The 10,860-nt window shown below is 46.9% G+C and overlaps 1 long non-coding RNA gene across 1 annotated transcript; it reads left to right on the plus strand.

Moving 5' to 3' along the window:
- Positions 1-1,752: 1,752 nt before the first annotated feature.
- On the plus strand, positions 1,753-7,090 carry LOC139830898 (uncharacterized). Its single transcript, XR_011744414.1, has 3 exons — positions 1,753-1,782; positions 1,874-2,045; positions 6,713-7,090. It is a non-coding gene; the product is annotated as an uncharacterized lncRNA (long non-coding RNA).
- The last annotated feature ends 3,770 nt before the right edge of the window (positions 7,091-10,860 follow it).

Below are 10,860 nucleotides of genomic sequence, written 5' to 3' on the forward strand. Positions count from 1 at the left end.
GATGTACTTCCCGCCCGCATTCTTTGACATCATGGTCCATCTGCTGGTGCATATAGTGGACGATATCGAGGATCTCGGGCCTGCGTTCCTTCACAACATGATGGCGTTAGAAAGGATGAATGGCTTCATCAAAGGATACGTTCGTAACAGGGCACATCCGGATGGAAGCATCGTCCAGGGCTTTCTCACCGAGGAGTGCATCTCTTTCTGCAAGAATTATTTAAACGAGGACGACCCACGTCCGGTTGGATTGCCCGCCAACAAGCACCTCGGCAGATTCGAGGGAGTAGGCCACAACGCCGGGCAGAGGGAACTCGACGCTGATCAAGATGATAGGAGAACAGACTTTAACAGGGCCCACTTAGTAGCACTACAGCACATGAACGAGGTAGAGCCTTGGGTGGATCAGCACATAAACATGATCAAGAGCAGGGCTGACAAGCCGATGACGGAAGAAGAGGTATTTAGAGCGCATAACTCCTCTTTCGCGAGCTGGTTCAAAGACCAGATTGATGCCAATCCCCCACCAATGGCAAGCGACGTAGACAAAATGATATTGGCCTTGTCTTATGGGCCCGCCCCCAACCTCATGACTTATCAGAAGTACGACATCAACGGTTACACATTCTCCACAGAGGAGAGAGACAAAAAAAGCGACTACCAGAACTCGGGTGTGACGATGGAATCGTACACGGGTGAAGAGAAGAAAAGGTACTACGGAAGGATCGAGGAAATCTGGGAGCTCGACTACGTCGGGGAGAAGCTACCGATGTTTCGTGTCAGATGGGCTACGGACGTCACAAAAGAAGATGCGTATGTCACCACCATGCGACTGCCCCCCAAATCCAAGACCAAGAACCCCACCGCGCAAAATGAGCCTTGGGTATTGGCTAAGCACGTCGAGCAATGCTTCTTCATAACTGACCCGTCAAGGCCCAGCCGTGTTGTCGTAAGGAGAGGAAAAAGGGCCCTCGTCGGAATGGATGGAGTGGCCGACGAGCAAGACTTCGACGGCCTCGTCGGAGACCCAATGATGGAAGAACCCGATGAAGACGATAGAACCTACACACTAAGAAGAAGAAGGACGACGCTACCTAGGTCAAGTGTTCCTCCGTACACAAGGAGTCGCGACGATACCGGTGGGGTCACAAGGACCAAGCGGAAGGGACTTTGAAGTCATTTGTGTATTTCTAATAATTATCTCTCGAACAACCATTATATTTGTCCTTAATTCATGTTTATCCTAAATTTATGTCATGGCTTTTTATTGGATATCACCAAAAAGACTTTGAAGTCATTCAAGAATTAAATCATAAATTTATGTCATGGCTTTTTATCGGATGTCGCCAAAACGGAAAGGAAAAAAAGGTAGCTTTTTTTGCACCCACAGGGATTTGAACCCTGGTGCTTCAGCTGTGAACAACAGAGTGGCACCACTGTGTTACTGGATCGGTTTTGGTTAATCCGCAGGTTTACAGAACTAAAGGTTATCACGCCAGCTAGGAAGGAAAAAAAAAAGTTACCCCTGGCGAATTAGACGATTTCGCCCGTGATAACTGCACTTGGGCCCACCTGTAAGCGTCAGAAATGTTACCGCCGGCGTTTTCACCAATTCGCTGGGGGTAACTGCACTAGGACTTAGCCCAAAAAAACCCCCCGTCCCCGTCGTCGTCCCCAAATCCCACCGCGCGCCGCCGTCGTCCCCAAATCCCCCTGCCGCCGTCGATCTGCCGCTGTCGTCGATCCGCCTCTCCCCTGCCGCCGTCGATCCCTCCACCGCAGGTGCGCCCCTCTCCCCTGCCTCTCTCTCTCCCCCTTTCTCACCGTCGCCGCCTCCCCTCTCCTCCTTCCTCACCGTCGCCGCCTCCCCCAGACCTCCGCCGCCGTGCCACCAGTTCGTCGGCCACCAGCAGGAGGAAGGAGGCCGCCATCAGCAGGAGGAAGGAGGCCGCCATCGTCGGCCACTAGCAGGAGGAAGGAGGCCACCGTCGCTGCTGTCCCCCACCCCCACGGCCGCCGTCGATCTGCTGCTGTCTCCACCGCAGGTGCGCCCCCTCCCTCTCTCCCTAGCTGCAATAACGATCTCGCCCTAGCCTAGCTTCGCTGATTTGATCCTGGCTCATACGGCAACAAAGAAATGTTAGTTACAGCTGAGAGATATGATTTGTGCTAACTAGATTATAGCTGTTCAACTTGTACTGACCAAATATAGTGTATATTCCATTACCAATGCTTGTCTCATATTGGTCACCCACCTAGCAGTTACTACACTACCTTGATCATGTGGCCTTATTGGCAATTATGCGGCAACAGGTGGGGGCACCAATTCCTTGTACAAGAACTAGTATACTTCCCAGTAGACATGTTTTTAGCACACTGCGGTAGTAGTTGGCTAGTTGCAGTATATAGGCCATGAGACTACACAAATTCAAGTCAAAGTTATCCCTATGTTGGTTTTAGAACCACTGCTGGCGTTTTAGATGCGCCAACCACATGTCCATAGGCTTGCTGTTCCAACCAATTTTCTGTGTTTGATATTGAGCTGGTTATCATACTGTGCATAAAACTGAATACAGTCTTAACTGATAGTAAAACACATATATTCAAGTTGTAGCTCTTGCCTTCGAAATTATATGACCAATCAAAATTCAACAGGAAACTCACAGGACTAGTTCAGCTTCTGTGTTTCTGAAACTGAAACACTCTTCATCAGCATTTTGCATGTCTGAAACAAGAGACATTCTTTTTTTTAGCAACAACAAGAGACATTCTTAGCAGCAGTTGTGTTTCAAAGTTTCAATCTTTACTTTTGATTATCGACTGAGTGCATATGCTGTGAAATGAGCTGTGAAATGGCCCAGATGTATTGAAAATTCTGTATCTCTGCATGCAGTTTGTTGCCCAGATATGTCTCTGCAGGTACATTGAGTGCCAATGTTTCGCCGGAATGTTGATTAACTTCCGTTCCGGCGAATTTCTGGCACTCTGGCATGACCATTTTTAGCAAAGGTCATGCCGAATTTTCGCGGTGGATTTACAACTAGTAGTGACACTGGCAATTTAAAGCAAAGTTAACCACAAATTGTTAATTCTTATATTTTACTGCTTGCACAGTATTTGATGAACCAAGATAGTACTGTAAATTGTCCAAGTATTTGATGAACCAGTGTTAATCATGTAGAGTTGCTTGTGTTCAGTTAGCAGCGGTAGAAAGCAGATTCAGGGTAGAGCCTTCATTATCAAAAACAAACTTTCTGTTAGACACGTGTACCTTGATCTATCTACAAACATTAAGCATGATATATTAATCTTCACGAATGAATATGATATGCATGATATATATATTATCTGAACATTAAGCATGATATATGTTTTATCAACTAGATTGGTTCTAATAATTATCTGTCCAGTAGCAAAGGAAAAATAGAGAGGACAAACAGTCAAATTAGACAAATACTCACGTTTAGCTAGAGTGCCAGTGAGGGCCTTCCTCTATATTGTCCAGTGAGTATTAGTACTATATGCATGAGAGTGAGGTACCTCTTTGTGATTTAACATGATGATGTACTGTCCATCTCTATGGTTTTTTTGTTACCTGCTGATGCTAGTCGTATGTGTTGTAATGCAAGTGATTTTCTTAATTCTTGGACATTGATACTGTTAGGGTTGGCTTTCATACTCTCCTTGATAGTTTCTCAAGTTTGGTGGACGAACTGTTGCATGCTACCTAATGCTGTCACATCTGCCTTTGTTAGCATGTCGTCTTCTGCAGACCCCAACGAAGACGCTGACGGGTCTTCTCAGCGGAAGTTGGATGAGCACTACAGGCTCATGGTCTCGGATCAGCTGGAGGACCTTCCAAGGGGCAGCGATGACGAGTCCTCGGAGGAGGGGGATGATGAGATGGACAACGATGGTGAGGATGAGAGGGCCGCTGCCGACGAGACCACCGACAGTGGCGTTGCCGGGGGTAGCTCGGATACTACTACCGAGGCCAAGAGGAAACGGAAGCAGCGGCGCCCAAACAGGGTCGGCACCACTCGCGAGATAATCACCGCGGTGGACGCCAAGACCGGTCTTCCTACTGAGCCCAAGCACCTGGCGAAGGGGTACGGCCTCCAACTGGGAGCAATCCTTCGGGACGTCGTCGACGTCAACGAGACGAAACTCCGAACCAAGAAGAAGCAGCATCTGCAGGCCCAACTCCTTGCGCGGCTGCACGCACGGTATGAGTTCCCTGTGGAATACAGGAACGAGGATCCCAAGGATAACATCGTGAACAGACGAGCCCTCTCTAAGTTCTCCAAGAACCTCAGCGGTTATAAAACCATGCTGAGGGGGATGCTTGGTGACAATGAGACTTGGGAAGAGATCCAGCGCCACTTCCCGCGGATGACGCTGGAGCAGTATAATAAATTCTTGGAAAACGAGGAGCTCGAGTACACCAAACAACAATCGACCTGGGGGAAGGAGCTGGCGGATAAGAACATCGGTCACCACAATCTCGGTTGCCGTGGCTTCGAAGGCAAGCAGCCGGTATGGGACAAGGAAGACCAGGCCTACATAAATGCTGGCCTCGAGCCCCCTTTTGCCAAGTACAAAGACCCACTCTTCAGGGCATATCTCAGGTCCCGATACCGTAGAGAATTGGCTGGAAAACGTGTCACGAAACCTGATGTGGTGGTGGGAGTTGAGTTGGTCGCCGACGCGAAGGTGATGGCACTAGAGAAAGCAGTGGTAAGCAATTTACCAGCTTATTAATTTGATACTTTGCTCACCAAGTCCATTACATTCTAAAATTGTTCATGTTACTTCTGGCAGTTGGCGGAACAAGCAGCCTCCATCCTCCTTATCAACCCCCGGAAACGGAAACCCCGCTCACTCTCGGGGACCTCAAGAATCACATCCTTCTATGGCCGAAAGCCCTAATTCGGCTGAACACCGCCTCAGGTTCGGAGGCAAGCTATGGCATGGTCACTCCTCAGGATGCAACGGATGCCCCGAGCCAAGCCAAGGTCCCAGCTCCAACGACTGCTTTGACGGCAGGCAAAGGCAGGGCCAGTGCTCCACCGGCTTATGATCAATTTGAGCCCGATAGTCAGCCCGATAGTCCGCACGAGAGTCAGCACGACAAGGCGTTGGACATCGATCAAGCTCCCATTGATACGTTCATCGCCGAGCTCGACGCCGACGCGGTTTCTCCTTACAAGCCACCCGCCGGTCATATCCTAAAGAAGAAGTTGTTCCTTTCACAAGAAACGCCCGAGCAGGAGGACACTACCGCCTTCACCGCTCCGCCCCGAGTTGGGCTTACCCCGAGGACACTCCTTGGTGCGACCACGGAAGGTATGAAACAAAACGCCGCTCCCAGTTGCAGTAAGAAGAAGGGCAGGAAGCGGAAGAAGTCGGGAGATGTTGCGGCAAGCAAGATAGTGGTTAATGACAAGTTGCCGACCCCGTGGAGGAAGTTGCATCACTTAGGCGAGCCGATGCTGCCGGCACACTATGTCAACAAGTTGACGCCGGATATGAGGAGCGTGCATGATGCTATTCTAACAAAGGAGAAGCTACTTCTTAAAGATAGAAATCCATCGTACCCGATTTTGATCGCCAAGGTGCCCACTGGCTTTGGCTTTGTCAACACATACCCTGCGGACTTGATATTCATTCGGTACGAAGACATCTTCAGGCTCTTCCACATGCAACAGCTAGACCGAAGCTTGGTCCGCCTCATATCGCTCAGCATGGCGCACGATATCGCCATGGAGAACACAACGCACATCGCTATCATGGACCCCTACTACATGACTCCAACTGTCGCCCAGACCGAACAAGCGTTTCTCGCCAACTATATCAAGAATTTCTTGGTGTTAAACAAGGATAAGAGTTGCTTTGTCATACCATATTTTCGCGAGTAAGTATTTGGTTACTAAAGTACCCTATATTACATATTCTTTCATGAATTTCCTTAATAGCTGAGTATGATGGTTTATTTGCATTTTGCGCAGTTCCAAGTATTGCACCCTCCTCCTCTTTTACCCGTATCATTCCGATGTCACTTATCTCGACTCCGGGCTTGATAAGGAGAAAGACTTCACCGACCTTAAGTCTACACTTGATAAAGCCCTCAGCGGCTTCATAGCTGAGGTTGGCGTCAACAAACTCAGGCATGAGAAGAAAGTTAAGGGTTGCCATGTGTGCAACCACATAACCAAGTTCCCCTGCCTAAAGCAATCGGCGGATGACAATGGGATGGAGGCATGGTTTGCCATCCTACAGATGAGGGCGGTTGTAAGGTCTCAGAACGATCTCTTGTTGCCATCTGCTCTGCAGGGGAAGTTCGTGAACATGGCGGACACCACCGATGAAAACGTGAGAGGCGACTTCCGTGCCATCCAGCGGACCATTTGCACAATACTCTGGAGGGATGTCATCATGAATGGTGGCTTGTTCAACTATGCCTCCGCACTTTCTAATTCCGAGATAGAAGGCCGATTAGAAGATGGATGTGACGAGAGAACATTCAACACGCTCGAGGGCATCCGTCCCTTCCCGCCGAAGTAGACTTGAGTCAAAAACTTTTGTGTCCTGCAAATGTTAGTCATAAATTACATAAGTATTTTTTATGTTTGTTCTTTTGCACACCTATATGTTATATCTCTCTCTATGGATGTACTAACAACTTACATTTCTTTGTTGTGTGTTTGCATAGATGACGTACTATGTCGTCTACCACGGCAGGGTTCCTGGAGTCTACGAGGACTGGGAAGACTGTAGGAGGCAGGTCCACCGTTTCAGCGGCAACAGCTACAAGGGGTACACCACTTTGGAGGAGGCGGAAACTCGATACGCCAACTTTCGAGCGGGACAGAGGAGGGAGATGTGGAGGACCCCTTTCATCGTGATGATGCTTGCCGCCACCGTCTCTCTAGTTTATTATGTCATTGTTGTTTAGCTAGGTCATCGACACTGGACTTATATGTATTTCTGTAACATGTGCTACTTCGAGTCGTGATGTTTGAACTATGGTCGACACTTGTGTTATTGATGCATGCATGCATGTTATGGACATTTCGGGACTTTCTAATGATGTGTATCATTGCCAATGATGTGTATCTTGCTAATGTTGTCTATTTTGCTGTCATTCTGGTAATTGCCTATATATTCTGTGTATATGCTTGAATTCTGGTGTATATGCTGTCAAATTCGAGATTTATTTTTTTACTCCTGCTAATGTTAACGCTGGCGAAATGTACATGTATCCCTGGCGTTTTGCAATCGCCAGCACTACGGCCTGTTTCCCCTGGCGAAACGGTAAGACGCCGGCGGTAAGACTAACCCCGGCGAATTGACAACACTTACCCCCGGCGAATTGGTAGAATGCCGGCGGTAACGGCACTTACCCCCGGCGAATTGGGAGGCGCCGGCGATGAGGCTTTACCACCGGCGAGGTGATCGCCGGCGAATGCAAGAACGCCGGCGGTAGGCCATTTCAGGACGCCGGCGGTAGGCCATTTCCTAGTAGTGGACTAATGTTGATGATGACGAAGCGTACGCCATTACGGATGGCCAGCTTCTCACACGGCTTGTTGGAGAGGTTTTGGAGGTAGGCACGGATGACGCGATGCTTGGTTCTTGCTTCGAACTACAAGCAACAAATCGCAAATCCAGAGCCTCCCATATTAAAAGGAGCGCATGGCCTAATAAAAAGGCTAGGGTGACAAAATCTACAACAGTTTCTAAATGAATGGCATGTTTAAGAACAGCAGAGGTCTACAAGACTTGGCTAAACACTTACACATTGCTGAATCCATCAGAGACTATGTTTTAGATTTTGTTGCCATTTCCGAGACAGGTAAACAGAATTACTCAACGAATTTTCTAAATCGCCTCTCAGGCGGGGAAGATTTCAATTGGGTATCCCGTCCACCTAGAGGGCGTTCTGGCGGTCTATTGATAGGAGTCCGCTCTTCAACCATGGAAATTCTGGATAATTCTGGTGGAGATTTTCACATAAAATTGCACATCCGGAATAAGTCAGATAATTTCATTTGGAGTTTGGTTTCTGTTTATAGGGCCGCACAGGATAACTTTAAGCCTGCCTTTCTTCGTGAGTTGGTTAATCTAGCAAAAGACAATCCATATCCTATTGTTATAGGTGGTGATTTTAATTTGATGCGATACCCTCATGAAAAGAGCAAAGGAAGATTCGATAATCATTGGCCCTTTCTGTTCAATGCTGTTATAGACAGTTTGGACTTAAGAGAGGTGGCAACGGTTGGAAGACACTTCACTTGGGATAATAGTCTTCCTGAACCTACATATGAAAAGTTAGACCGCGTACTCATGGATTCGGATTGGGAACAGAAATTCCCTTTCGTATCGGTACGGGTTCTACCTTGGATTGTGTCCTTATCGGATCATGCTCCTATCCTACTTTCCACTGGAATACCATCGCCTCAGCGCCGTCGACCGTTCAAATTTGAACTTGGATGGTTACTTAGGGATGGCTTCTCAGATATGGTTAAGAGGGTATGGGAGCAACCGGTCGCTGGGTCTACCCCCATTGAAAGGTGGAGCAACAAACTTCGATCTGTTCGAAGATACCTTGGTGGATGGGCGAGACACTTGGTTGGGCAGCTTAAGCAGGAAAACCTCTCTCTCTTCATCAATTGATGATTTAGAGGCAATCGCCGAAGTACGCCCACTGACTACGCAAGAAATTGAACTTAAAAGTCAATATAATGCAAAGTTAGCCGGTCTACTGAGAGAAGAGGAACTCAAATGGTACCAACGATCGAAGGCCCAATTCATTCTTCACAGAGATTCGAATACGCGATACTTCCATAGTGTAGCCAATGGTCGGCACAGGAAGAAACACATTCATTCTCTGTCGCAAGATGAGGGTCTGATTGAGGGTCATGAGCAGCTCAAGTCTTATATTACATCGTATTATAAAGGCCTTTTCGGTGCACCGGAGGAATCAGATATATCCTTAGATGAATCTAGGATTGATGATATCCCTCAGGTGTCTCCGCAACAAAATGCTTTCCTTACAAATCCTTACACCGAAGAGGAAGTGAGAAAAGCGGTTTTCCAAATGGAGCTTAATAAGGCGCCGAGACCCGATGGATTTCCAGCGGAGTTCTACCAAAACTTTTGGGACCTCATTAAGAACGATTTGATGGATTTATTCGTTGAGCTACATGCTGGGCAGTTGGACCTTTTCCGAATCAACTTTGGGGAAATAATTCTACTCCCTAAGGTTAATGATGTGGAAAGGATCCAACAGTTTAGACCAATTTGTCTTCTAAATGTATGCTTTAATTTTTTTTACCAAAGTCGCTACTATTAGACTAAACTCGGTGGCAGATCATGTAGTGCGACCTACTCAGACTGCTTTCATGCAAAGGCAATATATCCTAGATGGAGTCGTAACATTGCATGAAACAATCCATGAGTTGCATCGCAAAAAGTTGAATGGAGTTATCCTTAAAATCGACTTTGAGAAAGCCTATGATAAAGTCAAATGGTCGTTTCTTCAACAAACACTCCGCATGAAAGGTTTTTCGGAGGAGTGACGCGCTTTAATTAATAACTTTGTTTTTGGAGGAAGTGTCGCCATCAAAGTTAATGATGATATTGGACGATACTTCCAAACAAAAAAAAGGTTTACGACAAGGTGATCCACTTTCTCCAATGTTATTTAACATTGTTGCGGACATGTTGGCAATTTTAATTGAACGCGCAAAAGTTGATGGTCAAATTGAAGGAGTGGTACCTCACTTAGTTGATGGAGGTTTATCAATTCTTCAGTACGCCGACGACACAATTCTGTTCATGGATCATGACCTACAAAAAGCTACAAACCTAAAATTAATTTTGTCAGCGTTCGAGCAATTGTCGGGTCTCAAAATAAATTTCCATAAGAGCGAATTGTTTTGCTTTGGCGAAGCCCAAGACGAGGCAAACCTGTATGCCGAACTATTCGGTTGTGGGTTGGGTAGTTTTCCGATTAGCTATTTGGGCATCCCGGTTCACCACCGGAGACTCACACTAGCTGAATGGAAACTCGTTGAGGAAAGACTTCAGAAACGGCTTAGTAGTTGGCAAGGAAAATTACTATCTCTTGATGGAAGATTGGTTCTCATTAACTCAGTACTCACAAATTTGGTACTGTATATGATTTCCTTTTTCCAGCTGCCTAAGGGAGTCCTGCATAGATTGGACTACTTCCGATCTAGGTTCTTTTGGCAAGGAGATAGTGAGAAGAAGAAATACCGGTTGACAAAATGGAATGTCGTTTGCCGTCCAAAAGATCAAGGTGGACTTGGTGTCCATGATCTGGAGGTTAAGAACAGAGCGTTGCTAGGTAAATGGCTAGCTTGGTTATTAACTGAGGATGGTGTATGGCAGAATTTGTTGCGGAGGAAGTATGTTGGCTCAAAGGCAATCTCTGAAGTTATTTGGAAACCTGGAGATTTGCATTTTTGGACAGGCATCATGGCAACTAAGAAGTACTTCTTCCCACATGCCTCCTTCTCCATTAGAGATGGGTCTGAGATAAGGTTCTGGGAGGATATTTGGTTGGGTACAACCACTCTTCGTGAACAATATCCAGCCTTGTTCAATATTGTGAGACATAAGCATGATACTATTCAGAAGGTGATGGAGACATCACCCCCCGCCGTGACTTTCAGGCGAGATCTCATTGGTCCTGGTTTGACCTCTTGGAATGAACTAATACAAAGATTAGCTTCTGTCCAACTGCGACAAGGATCAGATGAGTTCCGTTGGAATCTTACAAAAAACGGGATTTTTTCCGTTGCTTCTATGTATTCTGCTTTAATTGAACCGACT

Source organism: Lolium perenne, chromosome 4 (assembly GCF_019359855.2).
Source record: "Lolium perenne isolate Kyuss_39 chromosome 4, Kyuss_2.0, whole genome shotgun sequence".
NCBI classification, from domain to species: Eukaryota; Viridiplantae; Streptophyta; class Magnoliopsida; order Poales; family Poaceae; genus Lolium; species Lolium perenne.